The sequence below is a fragment of the Megascapheus bottae genome, chromosome 27, assembly GCF_031878675.1.
Source record: "Megascapheus bottae isolate mThoBot1 chromosome 27, mThoBot2.hap1, whole genome shotgun sequence".
NCBI classification, from domain to species: Eukaryota; Metazoa; Chordata; class Mammalia; order Rodentia; family Geomyidae; genus Megascapheus; species Megascapheus bottae.
The window spans coordinates 16,032,633-16,058,122 of NC_143535.1; positions in this window are offsets into that span (position 1 = coordinate 16,032,633).

Sequence of the window (25,490 nt, forward strand, 5' to 3'; positions counted from 1 at the left end):
ACATCACTGTACACTGATTTAAAAACTGACCCATAAAGCTGGGCTCAACACTGGTGGTTCAATACTGAACTCCTAATGACTCAGCAGTCTGAATTCTGGAGAGCGCAGTTCAAGAGTAGCCCCTGTGAAAAAACCTGCAAGTCTTTTCATGCAATTGACCAGCAAAAAGCCAGAAGTAGCTGTGTGTCTCAGCAGGCGGAGTACACACCTTGAGAGAAAAAGCCTAATGCGAGCAGGAGACGCTTGAGTTCACACTCCACTACCAACACCACACACACACACACACACACACACACACACACTCATGCGCGCACACACACGCATGCACACATGCACACACAGATGAGAGTGTACACTAGCTTAGGCACTTGTTCTTTGAACCATGTGTATTCTTGTTCCCTTGACAGAGAAGATGGTGTCTCCTTAAGAAGAAAACAACCAAACCAAACCCTCAGTTCAACCTGCAGGAAAAGAATTGATCTCATGCACTTTTGTTTTATAACTTTCTAAGCTCTTCCTTGTCTAGGTTGGAGTATCAAAAAATTTCCACAGTAAAGTGTCCAATTTTCCCTTAGTGCTGTAGAGGGAGCAAGACATCTCAGATGAGATGATGATCCTCCAAGCGACTGTGCGAATGAAGTAGGGCAGACTGGAGAGGCATCCTATCCCCCTTCCTGCCCCCAGCCCCACGGAGTTCCCTCAACAATTCTCCTTTCTTCAGTAAGATGGTGAGTAACACCATGTGCTGTCCTCAAAACTTCAGTAATTGCCTGTAAATCCTACTAAGCCCTCAGACGCTGTGGATTCGTTTGTTCAGCTCTGATGTGCTGGACACTCATAAACTGGTAGAAGCTAGCACTTGGTGCTATCTCTGGAGAATTAAATACCCCTACATGACGCCCACCAGCTATGATAGTTTGTGGCAAATGTCCATGGCACAGTGGTCAGTGAACACACACCTACACAAGATTTCTCATTCCCGGGAAAGCAAGAAGCACAAGGGCCTGCTGGGATCCCCTCAGCCGCAGCACTTGGCAGAACATAGGTCGGTGATTAATGCCAAGAAGAATCCCAACTTCTCTTCATTGCCATAAAACACTTAATGGAGTGAACCACTGCAGACTGGGGAAAACGCTCACAGCCTTCAGTCATGGACAAGGCAGTTGCCATATTAAAAGTTGACAAAGGCTGTGCTCAATCATCTTCTTTTATCAGGAAAAAGGAGGAAAAATTCTGGGTAAAACAGAAATACCTGTGGCACCCTCCATCTGTCTCTGTGTAGGTGCTGTGAGGACATGGATCAGGATCTACCCTAATCCACTTACATTTTCTGCTACTGGTATGGGTAGACAAAATATTTCAGTGAACCAGCTTTAGAATTCTCCCTGATCCTCGTCATGCATTTTCTAGGCTCACACCGTAGGTCCGTCCACCCTTGCTAAGGGCATGGCCCACTCTGATCTGTGTATTGAAGTCCCAGATGTGAAAGTACCTGGACCTGGCAGACTATGGAAAGCCATTAGGTCATGAGGGTGGGGCCCTTAGGAATTAGTGCCCTTATCCCAGAGTCTCTTAAAGAGCCTCCTAGATCCTCCTCCCCTTTCATCACACCTGTCTTGGACCTGCCGGCCTCCCAAATAGGGAGAATTGAATGTCTATTGTTTATAGGATATCAGTGTGTGACATTTCATTACAGCTGCCCAAAGAGTCTCAGATGATGCCTGAGAAAGCCTTTCAGGCACATTAGTTACGCCAAGTAGGTCTCCTACTCGTAAGTGATTAAATAACCATTCTCTAGAGATTTGTGAGGTCTAGATATGTGAACTAGCATACAAGCTTCACAAATCATCTAAGAACACGTGGTCAAATCAGCCTCACTTTTGATGTTTAAAGCAGGTTTTTATCCCAACAAGACTAGACATTTTTTATTCCCCCAGAAGCATACCTTACCCCTTTTTTCTTGTTTGCTTTTTTTAAATCATCTCTCTGTATATCTATCCATCATCATCTATTACGATCATCTTTTTATCTGGACAGAAATATATAGATATATACATATATCTGTATGGTATATATATATATATGTTTATCTCTATGATCTGTATATAAATAACATGCATAATATAGAATGTATTATATTTATATGTATAACATATTAAAGAGAAACAGGTTATATAATTATGTTATTTTCCATTATGTATTATTCACTCACGTTGTGGCATGAAATCAGGCTCTCTTTTGTCATCTTCTCTGTCCATCAAATTCCATTATTTTGTGGAATTACTTCTTTTGTGTTTTCTTTTTGTAGTGTGGGAAATAGATCCCCAGGACTCTCTTTACACACATGCTAGGTAAAAGCTCTACTACTGAGTTATAATCTCAGCCCCTATCATATTTTTCATACTCAGAATGATATTTCCAATGATGGCAATTTAAATCCTTTGGGAATAAATGTCCTATTTTCTAGACAATTTAAATTATAGGCAAATACTGACACAAGAGAGTACTTTTTATTATCTCCCCAAGGCAAAGGAAGAATTAACACAGTCCCTCCAGAGAAGGACTTTCCTAAAGTGTGGGTGCAGTGAGAGCCTTCATATGCTCCCAGATGTACTCAAGAGGATACAGAAATAGAAACTTTGCCAAAACACATCATCAAACCCGTTGCTTTTTACTTTTCCAGTTAACATGAGATTGAATGATGAAGTACTCAGAACAAAACAGATTATATGCAATTCTAATGATTTTTAAAGTTCTGGTAGACTGTTTCTTTTTCATTTTTTAAAAAGAAAACAGCAGGAATAGAAAGTACCGCTTTTCAGCTCTGCTTCTAATTGGCAGTTGTAAGTTTGGCAGTGAAAGTGAGAGTTGAGTGGGCAACAGCTGGCTATATAGATGGTGTCAGAGCATGATTTGTTTTCCTGGACCATGACTTTCTAGAACAAAGAGTTCCTGGCAAGAGCTGGTGTTCATATCATAGGCAATGTGGGAGGAGAGTTGCTGACCTGCCCAAAGAGCTTTAAAATGAAATTTGTGGAAGAAAGTGAAAAATGCTCTCATAAAACTGCCAAATTGGATGCCCCTGAGGATAACAGGGAGACAGAGTAGAGTCTCATGATGCTGGCTCTATTCTGTTATTTTCAGGAGAAAAGAAGAGGGCATCAGATCAAGACGCTCTGGCCCTGGATGTCTATATTCCAGGCAAGTCAGTACCCTGCTCTGTTCCCATGTGTTCCTTCTTTGCCAGCTCCTGCAGCTCCACTTGCTGGTATGCTTTGGCCGCAGTTCTGTTTGGCTCTGTTTGGTTCTGTTTGGGCTCTTGATTCAATCCTGATTTGGGACAAGAAATGCACCTGAGATGATCTCAGCCTTGAAAGGAATTCATGCTATGCTTGAAGGGTTTGCTGAGATGGCCAGGGCTTTGCATGTGTGCTTCATGCTTCCTTGTGGCCAATATACTGAGTTTTGAAATGCCACCCACCTAGTAAACAGTCTATGTAGATTTCAGGTGTGAAGTAAACCACCTCTTACTTTGTCTTCCTTTACTTTATTTTCTTTTAAATATTTCTGACTGACTGACTCTAACAGTTCAGCCTTTTTATAATCAGACTTGTCCTGAATTCTAGAAATGGATTAAGCCAGTATGGTTCAGATGGTTGTTGGGGTTCAGAATATGGAATATGGAATAAATGTGACTCTTCCCATTTTCTTATCTCTCCATAAGTGTCCTTTACCTTACTTATAAAATGTGTAATGCATAACATTGTGAATTTGTACACGTGTGTGTGTGTGTGTGTGTGTGTGTGTGTGTGTGTACATGCACATGCATGTGCCAATACCAGGTCTTGAACTCAGAAGCTAGATGCTATACCTTAGCTTTTTGCTCAAGTCTGGCCACTTGAGCCATACCTCAGCTTCTGATATTTGCTGGCTAATTTGTAGATAAGAGCCCTGGAATTTTTTGTCAGTTGTGGAGCTTCAGCTCAGGGCCTAGGATCTATCCCTGAGCAAGTTTGCCAAGTCTAGCTCTTTAACCCTTTGAGCCACAGCTCCATTTCAGGTTTTGGGGTGATTAATTAGAGATAAGAGTCTTATAGGGACTTTTCTGACCTGGCTGGTTTTAAACATGGTCCTTATAGCTCAGCCTCCTGAGTAGCTAGGATTCCATGCCTAATCCTAGCCTATAATAAAATTAATGTCAGGAGTTTTTAAAAATTTAATTGATGGGATTAATTTGGTGTATAGTGGCCTCATAGTTGTTAGTTTTATAAACATTTTCTTATCTTCGTTATTATTAGTGGGCTGGACTCTAGGTCCTGGCAAGTATCTTTTGCCAGGATCTGATCAGACATTAGAAAACCAGACATAGGTACAGAGTTCCTGTTGTCTCTCAAAGTTCCTTCCCCTGGTATATTGCCTTGCTGCTTGGCATATGCACACGGTTATCCAATATGGCTTACCACTAGAACAATTCTCCTTATAACATTGTACAGAGCATTCCACATGTCAAGTAAGGAAAAGTAAACCAGTATCTACTTGTACTAAGCATCTTTCTCTCCTCTGCTGGCCTCATTATGCTAGAACACAGCTAAAAATCAATGGGATATTTCCCCACAAGACCAAAGATACCATTTTATATGCATCCCCAAGGTTTTAATTCCCTGGTACTAATGAATGAGTGACAAGTAAAGGAAATAGTCACTTAGAAAGGGAAAAAGTTATACAAACAGTGCCAGAAAGTTGTCTTTCAATACTTGAAGACTTGTCATGGCAACTTAAGGAGTATATTTGTTTTGTATTATTTTGGTCACTAAACCTGAGAGCAATACAAATGAATACAAATGATGCAGAAGCTAATGCCAGCTAATTAAAGGTGAGCTCTCTAATGAATAGAATCATTGGAGATGATTTTGAGATGCCTCAAAATCTTTTGCCTTCCTTCAAGATTCAGGCAACAACAACATTAAATCATTACCACATTCATAATTAGTTCCTCTCATTCGAATGTAGAGTCCCATTAACATCATAAGCTCCACTTTTTTGTCTTCTAGGCCTGACCCAGGGCCCTTCAGACACTAAAAATAAAATTATTTCTAAAGCTAAAAGTGTTCAATGACAGATACAAAATGAGAGCCAGTTTAAAGTCAGATTTGAAAACACAGGACAAATCAAAGATAACGGAATGCTGGAAAACTCATGGGGAAATCATGGCACCTGTAAAACATCTAAAAAGATCCTTAAACCCTCTTTCTACTCTCGGTTCTTTTTTTTTTTTTTTTGGAGGGGAGGTCATGGGCTTGAACTCAGCCTGGGCACTGTCCCTGAGCTCTTCAGCTTAAGGCTACCATCCTACCCCTTGAGCCTTAACCCCACTTCTCATTTTCTAGTGGTTAATTGGAGTTAAGTCTCAGGTCCTTTTGTGCCTGTGCTGGCTTTGAACCTTGATCTTCAGATCTCAGCCTCCTGAGTAGCTAGGATTACAGGCATGATCCACCGTGCTTGGCTATCCTTGGTTCTTGTTCCTCTGTTTCACCTCATTCTCTGCGCACAGCAAGGAATGGTTGTTAAGAATGTGGTTACCAGATGTTCTGACGCTTGAGGCCAAAGTCTATCTACTTGGTGAGACAGCTGCTTGCTGTTTAAGGAAGAAGTTTGGCTCAGCAGATAGCAGTGTGCCTTAGGTTAGACTCAAGCCCAGCAGTATTCTGGCCAGGTGTATGGTGATAAGCTCTATGCAGAGCTGCCTGGCTCAGGCTTGATTCACAATGGACCTACATAGACAAATGTGGAAGCTCTAATATGGGAAACATTCAGAAGTCAAGGTGGGTATGAGCCAGTTATTAGCTACTGCCTAAGCCATCTTTCCAGCAGCTGCTGGATGGTGTTGAAGAAAGCTTAGGCAATGGTAGTTGTTAAGTTGCAGAAAGGAGAAGCTCTCATTTGGAACTGTGGCTGTGATTGTAGGGATCAAGGCAGTAGCATTTTGCAGTTGAGTGGAAGGATGGAGCTCAGTTCTGCATATGGTTTGTACCTAGGGGAAGATGGAAGCTGAGAGCAGGGCTGATGTCAGTGGATGGAAAATGATGAAGAAGAAAGAAATGTCAGTAGAAGGGAGGTACCTAGCTAAAACAGTATAATGGGACTATTGCTAAAGGCAGTCCCTGTGGTCAGGGAAGAATGGAGGTTGAGAAACTTAAGCTCCTATGGAAGATGACTGGATAATTGACAATTCACACTGAACAGCTTTAGCAATCTATGAAACATCTCTGTGGATCAGTCTCCTCATTTATGAAATCGGAATAACAACACAAACCTTATGCTTTATTTGTTTTCAGATTAAACAGCTTTGTAGGGATAAAGCTTGGAGAATGAAATCTGAGACATAATTGTATTATTTAAGAAATATCACAACAAAGGATAATGCTGTGTGTGTGTGTGTGTGTGTGTGTGTGTGTGTGTGTGTGTGTGTGTGTGTGTGTGCTAGTCCTGGACACTATCTCAGAGCTTTTCTGCTCAAGGCTCTACTACAACTCTACTTCCAGGTTTTGAGTGATTAATTGTAGATAAGCATCTTACAGTCTTTCCTGCTGGGCTAGCTTTGAACCATGAACCTATATTCTCAGCTTTCTGGGTAGCTGGGATTGTAGGCATGAGTCGATGGTGCCTGTCTTGTTTTGCTATTTTTTCATTTGAGATGTTGTAATTGTACATGCTTATGGGGTATGATGTGATATTTTGATACATGGATGCTTCTTATGAAGTATTTTGGGATATTTTGATACATGGGACATGAATACACAGTTCTCTCACAAAGAAATACAAATGGTCAGAAAAATGCTTGATATACACTCATAATCATGTTTTTTCTGATTGTGCTTTTTGAATAATTCAGTTTTGATGAAGACAGAGATGATAATTTGCAAACATTTTGAATTAATAACCAGCTCCCTAAACATCTTTTCCCAGGATGCACATCCTCTGGGGAATGGCTTTTTTCAGAAAGAAAATACAATATTACATAATCTAGGAAAGCTAATCTACTAAACTACAGGTTCATAAGTTGTCAGTCAGTTACCAACCTGGTCAGAACGAGATGTGCAGAAGATGTAAAGAAGATGGTCAGAAGAAAGATGTGAAGGAAAGTGAGAAATTTTTTTTGCCAGTCCTAGGCTTGAGCTTAGGACCTGAGCACTGTCCTTGGACTTTGTCAAGGCTAGAGCTCTACCACTTGAGCCTCAGCACCACTTCTGGCTTTTTTCTCTGTATGTGGTACCGGGAATCAAATCTGGGTCTTCGTGCATGCTAGGCAAGCACTCTATCACTAGGCCAAACTCCCAGCCCCAGGAGAGTGAAATTCTAAGGGTAGATAGAATACAATCCCTTCCTGTCAAGTTCAGCATTGGTTAACCCAGGACAGAATGTATTTCCTTCATGTCCAACAGTAATGATGGCTGAGCCAACAAGCATGGCAGAAATAACCCAGGCTCAGCTTATGTCTTAAACCAAGTCTAACTGGGTACCCTTCATAGGCAAGTTAGCTCATATTTCTGAATCACTTTGAGTTTAACATTGGCTATTTTAGGCACTGTGATACTTAACTTATATGAATATATAGGGCCAGTAGTATAGTTCCTGCCTCTCTTCTCCTTCCTTATTTAATGATTATAAAATTGTTAGAAGAACAGGTGCAATTCCCTTCCAAGTGCTTCTGACTCCAGGCTTACCACTAGCAGGTGTTGGTAAAAACTACAAAAATAACATCCTGAAGAGGGGTGGATTTGATTAGATAGAAGCACTGATGTCTAGCAGGCTGTCTGACTGAGTGCCCCTGTTTCCTCTGGGTCTCTAGGCATTTTCTACAACAGAACTGAGTTCAATCAGAGAAGGGCCACTTCAGTGATGAAGGAAGTGGGAAGACTGACGATGAGAAGAGACTCTTTATGCAAGAAGAACACAAAAATAGGTGTCTGGGAACTGCAGGCCAGGCTTCTTTGCAAGAGAAGAACTGGGGGTGAGGAGCGCTTTTAAAAGCAACAAAGAGGCAATTCAATAGTACAAAAGAAATTTAGTCCACAGCAGGAAGCAAATTTGTAGAATTCATTCCCACCTGGAATTTTTTTTTAAAAAAGCAAGAAAGAAAGGAAAGGAAAGGAAAACCCATGAAACATGCTGATGTGTACAAAGTAGCTACAGTAAATTAGACCCACTGATCAGTTATGGAGGGAAATGGAGGCTGGGAGAGAACTTTTATTTAATCCTATATTATACTACCCAGGAGAGAGAACATGACCAAGTTCCATGTCTGAGTGGCCAATATCTCCACTGTTCTACAATGTCATCAGAACTTCTACTGTAGATGCCTGGAAATAGCACAAAGGCAAATCTAAGAACAGATTCTTATGTTTCTAATGAAGTTTTCAAACCTATTAGAAATGTGATCATGGACAAGTTCATAGACTCTCTACATAAGTTTTATTTGTCTGTAAAACAAGTATAACAGCACAGACCACAGGTTTTCTGTGATGGTTCAAATGGATAGTTTCATGCAAAATCTGTGGTAGTGTCTAATCAGTGTGAATCTCATCATTGTCTCAGCTGATATTGTTATAATCACAATTTAGATCATGTGCTTGCAGTTAGGACTCAGAGACACTCAATGGTATCTATTCTCGAAAATAGTTTCCAGTATAGTTCTAAACTCATTGCTTATTTTAAGGCCACTCTAAGATGCAAGAAGCACATAGAAAACTCTGATGGAGAAGATGTTACTAAATTAGGTCCTATAAACAGTGCTGTTGCCACACTCTGCCCTTCCTGAACATGAAAATAATGACTTCAAGAGTTAGGTAAATTCAATCCACTTCCCAGAATTATCTTTACAAGGCATTGTGAACACATATATGAGAATATGACGAGAATAGAGAGGGTCTGAGGGTATTAGACATTGTCATGAAATTTAGTTTAGCTTAGGTAAAATTCTATGACCCCCACAAATGTAAGTTTCACAGTGAGCCTTGGAAACAATTTCTAATTCCTTTTATGAGTTACACAATCAGTATGATTAAGAAGATGACCACTTATCTTTTCTGTTTGGAGTTGGCTTCTTCCAGATCTCTCTGTGGTTTTGGCTCACCACCTTATGATTATCCGAGGATGATTCGAATGTTGATATCTGTTTCTCCACTTCAGCTCTATTGATAGCTGAGGTTGAATGATTCCACGTTGCAGGTCTGCCTCCGGACTCTGCAAGATATTCAGTGGGGTCCTATAACCCTTGGCTGGTCTCTGTTCACTGGATCTCATGAGTACATGCCTCCTCTCCTTCCCAGGAACAGTAATGCAAAATGTCTCTACAAACAGTTCTGATGAACTGTTCTTCAGTGGAGAGAGATTGTCCCTGGCTGAGAAAAGCTACTCTCAAAACATGCAATTCAAAGATCATAATTTTACTCCTTTGTTGCTCTCTGATTGACTGAGTGACACTACTGGGATTTTAATTCATGTCCTGTGCTCATTAGAAGGTATTCTGCCACTAGAGTTATGCAACTAACACTTCTTTGTGCTTTAGCTATTTTTCAGTAAGTTTCTCATGTCTTTGCTCAAATACATCATGGACCATTAATAATCCTACTTATGACTCCTGAGTAGCTGGGATTCCAGGGTGAGTCACAATCTTACAACTTATTTGTTGCAATGGGCATCTCACTAACATTTTTCTCGGGCTAGAAAATTGCAATCCTTCCAATTTCTTCCTCTCAAGTAGCAGATATTATGACTGTGATCTAATACCATACCTGGTCCTTGGCTTCATTATTTTAAAGTTTTGTTTAGTGTTTGTTCTACCTATATTTTTAATATATGCTCGGAGTTATCCTCTACTCTGGATGGTGATACATCTAATTCTCAGAGTTGATGAATTTAAAACAAAAGGTGAAGAACTAAGCATGTAACCATAATGAAGAAATGCTGGCTGTTGTTTGAGTCATCTTAGTATGTGATGGGCCTTGGCTAATGTTCTTCCCAGGTTTTCTGAGTTAACATCTTGGTCTCCCCTCTAATAAACAGTATCAGTTGCTGGTAGGTAGTCAGTTGAGAATTCCACTCACTCTCCTAAAGAGATTAGTTGGTATAGGTTCACAACAGAGACTGGGCGCCTCAAGGGTGTGCCATTTATGTTTCTTCTCTTGCTCTTTCATTTCTATTCTCATGCAGATGCATCTCATGCGCGTGCCCATTTCCATCTCTGCTTCTCTGCCCACTCAAACCAGAAACCAAGTAGGTGGCAGCAGCATACTCCTGAACCTCCCAAATGGTAAGCAGCTAAAACATCTTTTTTTTTAAAGGAACCACACCACATCTTTTTTTTTTTAAAGGAACCACACCTCATTTTGTGATTGTAGCAGAAGCTGGATCCAGATAGCAATTTACTGGAGTGTACGGTATAGTGGGTGAGTTAAATAGAAAACATTTAACCTCTGAAAGTTGAAGATCAAGAGCTAAGAGACTCAGATTTATGTTATTTACAACAGTACAAAAATGACCATGCTTTCTGTGTATGAGGAACAAGAATGATAAAGAGCAATCTGGGATTATATTTATCATATACATATGATATATATACCTATAAAATATATATGTATACATGTATATTATATATGCATATGTGTGTATGTACTAATATCACCATTCTACCAGATTCTGATGGCTCATGCAGGAAAGTCCTAGGAGCTCTTATCTCCAATTAACTAGCAAAAAGCCCAACGTAGAGCTGTGGCTCAAGTGGTAGAGTGTCAATTCTCAGTGAAAAAGCTAAAAGACAATACGTAGGCCCTGAGTTCAAGCCCTGGTACACAATAGGAAGGAAAAAAGGAAGGAAGGATGGACGGAAGGAAGGAAGGAAGGAAGGAAGGAAGGAAGGAAGGAAGGAAGGAAGAAATCTCATTAATTTAGGGCTCTAGTCTTATGAACAAAGGCTCTACCTCCTTGTACCATCATTTTGGGTGCTAAAATTTAGTATTTGAATTTGGAGTGGACACTCACTCTTCAACATTTTTTTCAATTGAAAATACAAAGCAAAGATTAATCTGGATATCTAATCTAATTATTATTCTGGTAATTTTATCTCTAATCTAGATGGTACTTTCTCCTTCTATCACCAATATCTACATCAACTATACCTATTTATGGCTAAGTATTTTGCTTTACTCATTAGCTACACTTTGTCAGCATCTTAGTCCATTTTCTGTTGCTATAAGAGAACATTAAAGACAGGGAATTTCATTGAAAAAAATTATTTCTTGCCAAGCATGGTGGCTCATGCCTGCAATCCGAGCTACTCAGGAGGCTTAGATCTGAGGACTGAGGTTCAAAGCCACTTGGGCACTTAAGACCATGAGACTCTTATCTCAATTAATCACTATAAAATCGGAAGTGGTGCTATAGGTCAAGGGTAGTGTGGTAGCCTTGAGCTAAAGAGCTCAGAGACATTGCCCAGGCCCAGAGTTCAAGCCCCACGACCGACAAAAAAACAAACAAAATTATTTCTTACTGTCTGGAGGCTGAAATGTCCAAGATTGTGAGGCTCTATCTAATGGGGGATTTTTAAAAAATTTATAACTAGATCTACTTTTTTAAATATCTTTAAGCAGATGTACAAAAGGATTTCAATGCAACATGTCGGTTTATGAGAACCACACATGTTACTCAGTATGGCAGAGGACTTCTTGCTCTATGGTACAATGCTGGGGACATCACATGGTGAAGAACTGGCGGTGTGACAGCTTAGGTCTTATCCTCTTCTTAGAAATCCGTGAATCTTGTCATATGGCCCAACACAAATGGTGTCATCCAACTTCCATTTTTCACTAAGGAGCTGAGCTTCAAATACCATCAACTTGTCAATTCGGGGGTTAAACTTCCAGCCCACGAACTTTGGAGACACAGCAACTGGTGCTCTAAACTACGTCTGAAAAACACTGACAGAACCTTCATTTCTCTCTATCATAGTGACAAACACTGCATATTGGTTTATGTGGCCTCCTCTTCTCTTTCCTCCTATATGGAGGCAGGAAGAATCAGCATGTCTCAGATCTCTTTGTAGCTAGTAATGGCCTGGCCCTTTAGCATTTTGACTCAAGATATGTGTGAGTCTTCAAGAGAACTTTCTTTTCTCTTGCTTACAGGCAAAGACAAAGACATAGCCACCACCTGCCATCTTTCCTCTAGATATGGATGCTGCATTTGAAGATGCAACAACAGTCTTGCATTACCTCTGTGCAGGAAAGTACAAGATGGTCACAGAATTCTAATTCATGAAACTTCTGCATCACTGCCAACAAAACACACAGATAATTATGAGACAAAACTGAATCTCTACCTAAATGACAAAATCAAGGTTTCTGTTACCTGCAGCCAAGTGCATTCCTAATAGAAGTTGGCCTAGTGGATGGATTACGACGGGGAAAATGAGTTGTGTGTGAGCGTTGAGCCATATGCATTAGGAGTGTAAGAGTCTGGTTGGGCGGATGGAATCCAATTAAGCATTCGATAGTCATGAAGTCATTTTCTTGTTGCAGCCTCATTTGTTCTCAAGGTTTTGGTTCTTATATTACAAATAAGTTCATATATTGTGAGACGGTGGTGCTTGTATGCAAAGCAAGGGTCTCTCACCGCATCAAAATCAATATCTAGATCTTAAAAGTGAAAATTCCCTAACTTAGGTGATTGAGCTCTGTCAAGAGTGAGCACGGGGAGATATCTTCATCTCAAACACACGCATGTGCCTTGCACACTTTGCCAGGAGCCATGCTTGAAAGCTGGAGCTCTAGGACAGGCCATATACGACAGGTGGTCTTGTCGTTTCCAACCTCTCTTTCTCTCTCTCCCTGCAGAATCTTGCTTGTAGTAACCATGCTTTCTTCAGCTCTTCAAGTTAATATACTTTTCTCCAATAAGCACAATTCACATACCTGCAGGCCTCCTACCCATTTCCTAACAATCTTTGGGAAATGATTTTGACAGATGAGTGATGTCAACCACCTTCGAAATGCAAAATAGAACACAAAGGAAACACCCAGGGAATGCTGTGCCTGCAGCTTCACAAGCGTTTTTTATTAAAGCCCAGCTCAAGATGATGGGCATGAGACTGGCACCTAGGTACATTGCATTGTGCCCCTCCCATGGCCAGTCACCACCCTTTCTTGGACAACACATGCTCAAGAGAAAAATAGGCTCAAACACCCTGAGATCCCACTTTGGATGGATGGATGGCCCCTTGAGCGAGAGCTCTGCAGAATGGCAGCAGAGCCTGTTTCTGGCGCTTGGCAGGGGTGGAGCTGGAGGTGGTGGACACTGATGAGCAGGGGGGAAGGGTTCTCCTGTCGTGTCCAAGTCCAAACAGTTTGCCAGAAGCTAATTGGAAACTGACAGCTTTAGAATGTCATCTCGAGCCCAGGGTCAGGCCTGTAATGCTGCTTGCCAGAAAGCCAGAATGTGCCCTTCAGAGAATCAGCTGGCCCACCAGCTCTTTCTCTCTCTCTCTCTCTCTCTCTCTCTCTCTCTCTCTCTCTCTCTCTCTCTCTCTCTCTCTCTCCCTCCCTCCCTCCCTCTCTCTCTCTCCCTCCTTCCTTCCCTCCCTCTCTCCTGCCCTCCCTGCCTCCCTCCCTCCCTCTTATGTATTTATTTTTTTTCTTTCTCTGGGTTCAGCACAAGGCCTCTCTCAGGCCTCACATCTACAGATCTACACTTTTCTCTTCTCCCATCTGGTACCACATTGCTTCTCACAAACTGAGATTGGCATCATCCCCAGCTTGGCTAAAGAGATGGTTTCCCACTCCAGGAGTCTCCAGACCAATCTCCAACAAATGACTGTGGGAAACTCCAGTCACTGAGAAGAATGGGATATGAAAGCTTCAGTATCACAAAGCAGTTTCCCAATAGAAAGATTCTGCCTATACCATCCCAAATGCACCCAGCCCAGTTGCTCAATAAACGTGTGTGTGTGTGTGTGTGTGTGTGTGTGTGTGTGTGTGTGTGTGTGTGTGTGTGCGCACATGGGGCAGAAATCTGTGTCACCTCCCTAGATTCCTTCTGACAACCTAAGAATCACCTAAGTATCTTTCTCTCTGAATCATAGCAGTGTCATTCGGGCATAGGCGCTCATGATCTTCAAGATGGAAAGGCCAGTAGAAGGCATCTCCTGTCTATCCTAAGAAATCCTAACACAGAGTTCTCAATAAGACATCTAGTGGAGGTAGGGATTCTTCCAATAATAAAACGGGCTTGTGGAGGGCAACGTGGGTCAGGAGTAAAAATAAAAGCAGCATTGAGAGGCTGGCCAGAGCCTCGGCCAGCTGTCTTTCATTTTCTGTGGATGGTGAAAGAGCTGATCTCGTAGAACTAAAGCAAAGTGTGGTCTCTACAGTAGGAAGGGAAGAGAGAGATTCCATCACAAGTAAATTCAGATAGATAGTTTAAGTGTTCTATAACATAATAAGTTGCCTGTAATTCATGACAATTTACTGTTTTATTTTTAAAAAGCACAAAGATTTTGAAGTTTCCCAATACAAGTAAATTTTCCAGTTGTTTTCAGAGATGAAAATGTTAACTACCCTCACTTAATAATTACACACTGTGTACTGGTATCAAATCAGCACCCTTTGCTCCATAAATAGGTATATTTCTTATGTGGCAATTAATTTTTTAAGTACTATAAAGAAATACATTGGGCATTCGATTGTGTGACCCTAAATGCATGTTGGGAAATGTCCCAGGGAGAGTTGTGGAGGTAGAGCAGGCAAGAGGTCCTGAGTTCAGATCCCTAGACTTCCACAAAACAAAGCAGAATCATCATATATCACAGATGATAGAGGATTAAAAAAAATAAAACAAAGGCTGAGTTTCTTCTCTTCGGTTTACCTCTTTCCACTAAGATCTTCACTGTATCCTGCCGGCATTTCTTTCTCTTTGGCTGCTTCAGTTCCAACTCCTTCCTTATCAAATATCACATAGATTTCAACAACACATTCCTTCATCTTACTTTCTCCACTGCTGGTGCTCATGTGCTTGAGCCATGCTTCCACCGAGCCAGTGTTTTCCCTGGCTAATCAGAGATGGAGTCTCACAAACCTTTCTTTCCTGGGCTGGCTTTGAACCTCACTTAGTCTTTAAGATCTCAGCCTCCTCTACAGCTGGTCTTACAGATGTGAGCCACCAGAGCCTGAACCCTTTACTTTTAGTGTATAGTGAATTACATCAAGAGATTTCTCCTGGTATTTAACACGTGCATATATTATATAATTTTTATTCCTATAACAAGCTGAATGACCTTTCTCTAGGATTTCCATTTTATTATTCCTAGTTCTTCCTGTCCTTTCTTTAAATAACATAAGCATTTATACGTGAATTCAGCCACTGCAGGTAAAATTTGCACTTGTTTCCCTCTATTTCCACAATACTTTTGTGAATCCCAAGTTGACTCAAACTGAGACCTGAATGTATGTGAAATTCAGCCACTCATGGAGAGCCCTTTTTGGTAAATTCTCTGAGTTTCTTGTAACGCTAAGCCAAAGCTGACAGTCCTCACAAGATAAAAATACCTAGCACATTAAAAAAAATAAATCCTTAAAAGGAGAAACAAATGTTAACAGAAGAAAATATTTCTAGCAAATATGATGAGAATGAAGTCGACACTAGGTACGTATTACTGAATGAAAATATTAGCTGAATACAAAAATGCTAACTACAGACACACATGTTAACAGCTGAACAGGGCTGGTAATGTACAGAAAATAATATTTGCTGAAAAGAAATATATTAACTGCAAGAGAAAGGAAAGGAAAGGGGGTAAAGTGATTTATAACAAACACCTAGAGTGGAGGAAGCTTCCAGTGGTAATAGATTGCTGTAGCGTTCACAGTTCCTGTGTCAAAACGCCTCAACCAGACTTGGCAGCTCTTTTATTCACGAGATGCCTTTACGTTCTAGCCACCAACAGCATGTATTCATTTATTTTTTTTTAAGAAAGTAAAAGATTGTTGCCTACTCTCTTCTGGATTGTTTCTCAAATTGCTCTCCTGCGGTTTATACATCTGGCATCACAAACATCCCTGACACCAGGTCTCAACTTACTTATGATCTCTAGGATAGTAAGTGAATTCTCCAGGTACGGGGGGAGGGGGAGTGGCCTTTTTCAGGGCCCCACATTCTGCAAACAACATTCTTGATTATTCTGCACAAAGGAAATATAAAGAAGGAGAGAGGAGGTAAGAGTTAATTGTATGGACACATGAGGTTAATTAACATGAATGAAATGTGCATTTGCTGCTATCTGCCATGGCAAATCACATGATAATGTAGGCTCCTTTGTGCATGTCTACACAAATTGGCTTTGCAGTGTACCATGGTAAGTGTCAACTGTTTTTTTTAATTCTTTTTATTCTCATTTTTATTTATTTCTGCATGTTTTTTGCAACGAGGCTGAGATGTTGTATGTCAGTTTTTGACAAAGGTTTTTCTTCCAAATACTCCAAATGTACCCTTTATATTATTATCAATCTGATTTCTCAACTTTCTCTGGCATTACCATGACTTCAGGATTTCCAACATATTGAGAGTAAAATTGTGAGAAGTAATTGTCATCGTCTTTCTTGGAAGCCAACCCCTAAAACAATCTTCATCAAACCTTTGGCATACAGTAGGTACACAATGAGGGTTTGTGGAACAAATGAATGAAATTACCTGTCTAGACTGAAGTATCTTTAACTGGCTTTCATGATTCCACCCAACCAGCTACAGAACTGACTTCGTTGTAAGTAGTCAGCCTTCTTGGTCATCCACTGAAATGTTGGCTTCACGAAGACTTCCTGCACTCAATGACCCTTGTACCAGAGTTTGAAGGAATTAATTGTCTAAAGAAGGATTGGAGAATGGGGATCATGGCTAACTGTTGTATAAACAGTAGTTTCAGGGGTTTTTTTTGCCTTTATGAGATGCTTTTCACATAGAGGAAAGTGGAGGACGCCTCCATGGATCATTGCGGATTAAGGCATCTCAAGCCAAGGCAGGAGACATTAATGATAATAGAATATGGCCTCATGCTAGCATACATGCTAGGCATATATCCCAGAGGAAACTGAGTTCTGCTGAAGAAACTTTCCTATGAAACTTGTTCCAGACAGAAAACCTGATGGAAAATAACTTACGCTGAAAGCACTCACCTTTTTTAGAATTGTTTCTGCTGCTGACCCCATTGAATCATCTCCCCCTTGCCGTTCCCCTTGAACACACATACCTGAGGTTTCAGGGGAGGGAAGAAAGCCTGAGACCAAGGCCATGTTTGGCACTGACTTCCCTTGAAAACACAGATACAAGTGAAAACCTTGAAACTCCTCAGTCAAAATAATATTGCTCATTTACCTTGCCTCACCTTACTTTATTTTTTTCTCCCTAATATTTTAAGGGGCCTTAGTTGTGTGGGAAGTATACAATTTTCTCTTCAGACAGGGCAAAGGAGGCTTAGTTGTCTTTCTCAGGTTCCCCTGCAGCAAAAGCCATTTTTTAAACAAATGATTTCTGATTTTGTTGCAAATGTGATTTCATGTCTGTTAGTTTACTTTTTCTGGAATAGACAATTTCAGGACTCCTTGGGAATCTACCTAGCTCTTCCAGTGTTCATCCCTTTATCTCCACTACTCCAAATGATTCTGAAATGTAGCCCCCAAAAGCCTCACGAACTGAGGCTTAGCTGAGGTTTAAACCAGGTAAGCTGGAGAACACTTATGCAAGTCCTGATTCTGTCACCACCATATCTTATAACTCCCTTTTCTGAACCTGTTTTCTTTACCACAAGGTGGCCAGTGGTGCAAGCTCTCTTCCTGATCTCTGTGGGTTCCCTGTTATGATGATGAGGTGGAAAAAGAACTCTTTGAAAGGCTTAGGTTATAGAAAGATGGAATGTACAGCCTTTACAGCTATGTTTCCGTGATTAGGGATTCCTAAAAGAAATGGAGAGGCAAAACAGAAAGGTTGCTGGGGTCATGGATGGAAGTTCCTTAGTCTCTGCATCCAAGGGAAGAAATGATGTCAGGAAGGAAGGTAGGAGCTCCAGAAGCTCTCGTGAAGTTGATAGCATGTCTCTCCAAACCGCAGGTTGTAAGGAGGATCACAGGAGGTGCAGGAAATTTTCCCTTGTGGGAACTTCTGAGTGATCCTGGGCCAGGTCCACTTCAGTGTTATAAACAACAGCGGATAGATTGATAGGGAGGAACAGCCGCGATGACTGCTGGGTAATCACATAGATATTATCCAATGGGGGTTGGATCCATCAGGCTTTATTTATTCACACATGTTCTCTCATCAGTAAGGAACATCTCTCAGTGTTGGGCTGATGCTCTGACCCAGGAGTCATTAACCACTAAGAAGTTTCTCAGAGGCAAATTGAGTTGAGTTGGAGAGATCCCAGCAGTGGCTAAGAGATGGTATAATGTTTAGCAAATGGTTCTATATTGCTTACTGAGAAACTGGAAGGTTCAGCCCCTTCTGTGGTTTAAGATGCCCTTTCCCTGACTGCCTGGATATGGGATTTTACTAGACCAGGATGTAAAAAAAAAGGATAAAACTCAATAGGCTTTTTTTCTTCCTTTCTCCTCTGTGAAAATGCTCCCAGAGGTACCCTATAATCAGAACAGGGCTGTGCCAGTGAGCATGTCTCTGCTCTCCCTACATCTCAGCTGTAATACAACATTAGAAGCAATTAGAGCTTATTCTAGGTTGTTTGTAAGATGATTATTATAGCTATTGAAGGGACATTTCAAAACAGTAGAGTTAAGGATTACAACATGTTCCAGAGATGCTAGTGGGGGTGATGCAGAAAAAAAGCCTGAGACACAAGGACACTACCCCTCCAATAAGGGGCCTCGATGAAGGTGTTCTCACCATGGGGTGCCTGAGATCACGAAGGGCAAGTTGACCTCTGTGCAGCAGAAGCGGCAGTATGGAGAGAACGGATGGACCCCCAGACTGAGGCTCGACCTTCTTCTGGTTTTGAGGACCAGACAAAAGGCCTTCATTGTCAGACATGGAAATAGTAGAAAGGCTCTGGCTCTGCTCCCCCTGCTTCATCAAGCAACAGTCACAGATTTGACCAAACTGAATCTGGAAAAACAAACAAACAAAAACAAACAAACAACAACAAAAAAAAAAAATTTAGTCTTTCACAATTTCCTGTAAGACCATTTTTCTTTAGAAGGGCCAGAAAAACCAGCTGATAAGATTGCTGCCCAAACTTGTTCACCTGCCTTTTCTCTATGCTTTGCAATAAACACCATTCTCCTTGCTCTACAGGCACAGAAACATGGGGTTGGCTTGTTTAATTCCCTTTCTTTCCATTCTAAGGAGGATTCATTTATTTAACACAGGCTTGCCATGTGCCAAGCATTGTCTATATGCTTGGATTATATCAGCCACAGGGAACAAAAGACTTCAGCCCCAATAGAATTCACCTTATGAAATTGAAAATAAGGTGTTAAGTACCAGGGAAAAATCAAAGGAAAGGGACAATAAGGAGGGCTAGGGATGCTAAGGAATTTATCTCCCACTGACACTAGAGCTAGGGCTTCTTTTCTCAGGTGTCCTTTTCTTACCTGAACCTAACTCTGATAGCATCACTGACGTAAGACAAAGATTTTCCCCTTCCCTGTTATCTACCTACTGGAGGTTCAACCCCTGACCTGTATTGTAAGGAGTTGAATGTTATATAGTAGGGAATAATATAGGCTCTGGCTGCATTGTTCTTAGCTTGCTTATATCTGAGGCCTTTCTACTTCATGAACCCTATGTTCTAGCCACATCATTTCCAACATAGCTGCCTTTCCTCCCTTGTAGGATAATAATTGGGGAGAGAGAAAAAGAAAACTAGTATTAGTGGAGTTTCGCTAATGGGAAGATTTCATTCACTTCTTTATCTAAGTCTACCCTTAAAGTATCATATTTATGCCAGGTTGTAAAAATTGAGACAAGAAAGGTTGTCTTTTTTTGAAGTTATGGTGGAATGGGCCAGAGTTCAGACTTAGTTCTTATGCATTGATCTTCAAATTCTAGTGCTCTTTCTCCCCTATCTACTGCCGCATTTCACACCAGAACTCATCGGGAGAATATTGTGTGTTTTCATTGTTGTGTCCTCTCACTTGCCAGCACAAAACTTCCCATGAATTATGTAGTGAAAAAAACAATACCTAAATTCCATTTCTTGAAATATAATTGAATTAAGTAAAACATGCTTTTATAGAGCTATGAACTAACGATCTTTCAGCAGCCTCTTGTGTAGCCTGTAATCGGCCAGTCACGATTGCCATCCCTTTAACAATCTTTCTGTGTCTCTCCCGATTCCTAGACTGATTCTCTGAGACTCTCCATAGACCCAACACCACACTGAATGGAGAATCATTTCAAGATGTCATTATTTGTTTTTCGGTCATCATTTTTGTGCCTATTCCCTGTACCTGCCTGTTTTTTCCTCTTTGAGATCCCAAGAGGCAACTCTTTCAGTGCCCAAATTTCACTCATCCAGGGCCATGCTCTTGGAGCAACCAGAGATATGGATGTCAGGGGACTTCTGCCCTAGCAATGCATCTGTAGCTGGAGTAATGCAAAGGCTCGTGAACCATCACAAATTAATTTCCTTATTTAAATATAGCCATATAATTTAAACCTTCTTATAAGATATCCTATGTTCAATTTTAATCTTAAAATGAATCAAAATGAATGAATACAAAACATACACAGGCCTGTGTGTATAGCTACATAAACAAATCGGGTAAAATATGGTATACACAGGGAAGGTGGCTTGATTCATGAGTGTCCTTTGAACAAGGAATTTACCAATCCACCCATGGAATACTAGGGAGCTGAAATATGTTTTGACCTCTTTGCAGAGGTCAAGAGGGGAGCATATAAATAGAGAGTGGAATGGTAAGAAAATATAGCCATAATATTCATGATACATGTTTGAAAATGGAGTGGAGTTGGTACAGATGGGAGAGAATGATGGACAGGTTTGTTACGCTGTTCTCATAAACTAATACGATGGATTGGATCCCCTCTGTACAGCTACCTAAAGATAATAAGTAAAAGTAGTAAATATTTCCTTGTAGTAATAAATAAACCAGATCCTCTATGATGCAGAAGTAATTCAGAGATTCCATCTAGGGCACCCTACTCAAGCAATACCCAACTGTGTTTTGTAGCCACCTATAAAGTTTTTCTGTCAATCACTGTCCTCTTATAACGCCCAGAAACTTGAAGCCCCCCAGAAGGATCACCAGAGACCGAAGATCAATGCAAATTGCAATGAGTCGTTTATTGACGAGATCGAACAGGGGTCTCTGGGCACTGCTAGTCGAGTGCAGACCAGAGGCCACGAGCACAAAATTACAGCACCTTTAATACATTCTTTGGTAGGGGGAAAGTCCCAGTAATCATTCCATTAAATGATTGGCGCAATACAAAGAGGGAGGAGGGTTGTGACTAATCATTGGTCGGTTTAGCGAGCTGTCATGCTTTGAACTGATTGGCTAATGGGTGAAGGGACAGACCCAATATGTGATCAGTGGCGAAAACCTGCGGACAGGCTAACAGGCTTGTGCCTAGTTCACTGGCCCTCGCAAGTCCGACCTTATACAAGTATAAAGATACAAATGAATACACGTATAAAAATACAAATGGCTAATCATAGGTTTATAGAAAATATATAGATATGATTGACATATATCCGTCAAGATGGGGGTCTTGGGTGGAGAGGTGGAGAAGTTGGTCTTTAAATGAAAATATTGGTGGAAGAGTAGGAAAAGAAAACAAAGGTATTCCGTAACATTTCCCACGTGTCTTTTGCCTCTGGATATGAAGGGCTTAGGCCTTCTATCTGCTCCAGACTCTTGGTCCTCCTAAAATTCAAGCTTTGTGATTTTATCATCTTCAGTCAAACCTCCTCCCCACTACCCCTTGGTAAATTCTGACCATTTTCCACGTCCCTTTCTTGGTAACTGTCAAACCACAAAAAGCCACCCGTGGCTTGTGGCCCCTAGATCTAACCTGTCAGATGGAACTTTTGGTAAGGAAGGATGAGTCGCTAAATAAATAGAATACATCGTAAGTGTTGATAGATTTTCTGTTCTGTCCTGGCATTGTGCTCAGTGGAGGATTACCGCTGTGTGTGTTTAAATGTGACAGCTGTTTCATTCACTCCCCGGTGTGTTGGAGAAGCCGTGATAAAGCCAGCTATATGCCTTCAGAATCCTTAAAGTGAAATTCTACAGGAAAAAAAAAAGAAGAAAGCAATCATCTCCCACCCCTCCATGTTCCCATCTCCCTGCTCATTCCTCATATACAATTCCAGTTATTGGATTTTACCTTTGATTTTTTTAATGTTCTGGATGAGAAATACCCCAACAAGACCTTCCACCTCTGTTTGCTGAGCATCCCTGAAGCAGCTTCATTTTTGTACTATGGGTACAGAACATTTAGAAACCTTAATTAAGGCACATTTAGGAAGATAGGCTGATGAGGGACAAGATTAGCGACGGATTTCTCCATTGCCTGCCTATGACTTTCTGTTTAATTATTACAAGGAGAGCTGCCAGCGATGCAGAGGCTGAAGGTTTGATGGTGAACTACGCTGACCTGGATTTCTGTTTCATTAGATTTCATTTAATTCAGGCAAAGGAGGCAATTTCTTAGACCCTAGGATTGTTGAATGTTAACCTCCAGGGCACTTGAATAAGGGGAAGATGAGAGTATTTTATCCTGAGCTCTGCTGATTCTTAGAGGTGTAATCCTATCTGCATTCCAGCACCTCTTACTGTTCTGAGAAATAGATAAGAGTGTGGCTCTATTGTGTCCCGTGGAGGTCTTAAATGAGCTGAAGAATTGACTCAAGATTATCCTTTCTTGAGTGAGAGCCCAAGAAAGTTCTCCCTATGAGATTTAAAGGAAGAACTTTCTCTCTAGATCCTTCTGGATATTTCTGAGATGGTAGAGCTTGTTTTGATGATCCCTTTGCACCTCACAACAACACAGCTTGTTGGCTGATAAAATCTGCACAACTGGGATGAATGTGGTGTTCGTAATTGAGTTAATGCTAAGGAGTAATAGAATGGAAAGGCAGGTGAAGAATTCTGAATGGGTTAAACTAACTTACCCCATATGCTTCCACATTTCTGGATTTTGTTGTTCCAGCTACTCTCTCTGTTTTCTCAAATGAATAAAAAACATTGAAACACTAATTCATATTTCACAGTGTTCTGATAGTGCTGAGGGCACTATACCTTGTGTTACACTCATCATGTAATAAGTTCTCAGTAAACATGAATCTGATACAAACCAGTTGTTTAACCATCTACCTGGGGGAGATGAGGAAGTCCTTTTTAAGAAAGTCAAAGAATAACTACTTGTCTTTGTGACTATATTCAGCCACAGTAAGAAAATAACAAATACAAACACAACATGTATTATTGGAGAAAGCAAAAGCTAACATATAGTGGTATACCTATGCAATGGAATAGTTTTCAGTGATGAAAAGGAATGAACTCTTGAGACATATAAGGTCACACATAGGGTAGCATTCTCTTTAATAAGTAATGAAATACTTATATTAACTTCATAGTAAAATCTGAAAGCATCATTTATCATGTCTACCTAAAGTGAGTAACACTAATTTTGGACTTAATTTTTTCAGAAAAAATAAAAATATATTATACTTAGTAAATTGAGGTACACTAAAGTAGACAAAGAATGCTATCTCCTATCTGGATCTATTTACTTGACACCCAAGAAAAGACAAAACTTTGGAAGCAAAACAGACCATCGTTTGTCAATGACAGGGTTCAAGTGTTTAAGGGAAAGAGATTGACTAAAGTTATTTATGAGGAAAGTTGTCAGGGTTAAAAATAATCTATATCTTATTTATGATAATGGTTATACATGAAATACCTACCTAAAATGATAATTTTATCTTATGTAAATTATACTTCAATAAACAAGTCTTTATTTTTGGTAAAAGTAGTCAAATATTTTCCTCAATGCTTCTTTTTCAAAAGATAAAGATTTCCCACATCATGAGATACTGAGGGTCCCACAAAGACATTCTTGTCTCCTAGGGCTTGCAAGTTCACCAGAGATTCTCTGAATATTAGAGAGTTTAAAATAATACATGATTCCCCCAAAATGTTTAGATATGTGTACTGATGATTTTTTGAGGGAAACAACTCATAGCTTTAAGCTTCAGTAGAGGATCAAAAATCCCTATATCCCATTGCAAATCCAGAACATAAGAACAATAAAGGGGAAATAATAAAAGAAGGAAAGAAGGAATGGAAGGGATGAAAGAGTAAATGAAGGAAGAAGAAAGGAAAGAAGGGAGGCAGGAAGGAAGGAATAGATAAAAGGAGAATGAAAGTGAGGAAATCTACTGATGATTGTTCCAAGAGAAGAGATAAAATAACTGATAATTGTATGTTGCCATCATGAGCAGACACAAGAAGACACTACTTTGAAGTCATTCCCTGAGATTCACCATCCATCAAATATCTATCTACTGGTCATCCTTTATAAAGAGACCTGTGCCTTATGTTCACATGCTTCTGCACAGCCAGAGTGCATTCCTTTTCACTGCTGAGCTCATGCAGAGAAAAGGCAATGAGACTTGCATAAATCCTCCCTAATTTGAGCTACTCAACAGATTCCTTACCCAATGCTGTTTACAAGTGGAATCGAGGTCACCAAGGATAGGTAGAAAACAGGATGCCAAGCACAGCCTAATGGAATCTATGGTATTGATCCAAGTGGCATATGTATAACATACTGGAATATTCGTGTGCTGGGTATTAGCTCTGAAAAGGCCACAGCTGTTCATTTGAAAAGAGATTAGGGTCTCCAGAGTTACTGGGGCCTTTGGAAGAAAATCACTAGGGGGCCTGTTTAATAACTACATCATTCTTTTGGCCTTCATGAAATGTTTCTATCATCCAGAAAACAACAACAACAACAACATCATAAAGCCCTGCTATTGAGTCTGCTGTATCACCAGATTCCAGATAGGATATAGAAGTATAGCACACCCACTATGAATAATTAGTCAATTTGAGATGCTGATGGTGATGACAACAGTAATGAATGCCGTAATAACAGGCCAGCTGTGCCCCTCTATGGGTCTGAGAGAATGGGTCATTTCCTATGCGGGGATATCCACCTATAATTCCTAGCCACAGAGGCCCTATTCATACTAATGAAACGTAGAGGAATGTTCTCTTCTAGCAGAGCCTTCACTATAATCTCGATGGGAGGATTCTACTGAGCTATGTACATCTCAATACTTGAAGACACTAAAGACACACACACTGATGAACAAAAACACCCCTCTCCTATGCCTGTCAATTTCCTCCCAGAAGTTTCACCATTAATGTTAACAGTGCCTGTCCCATCAGCTCCAGTTAGCTCAG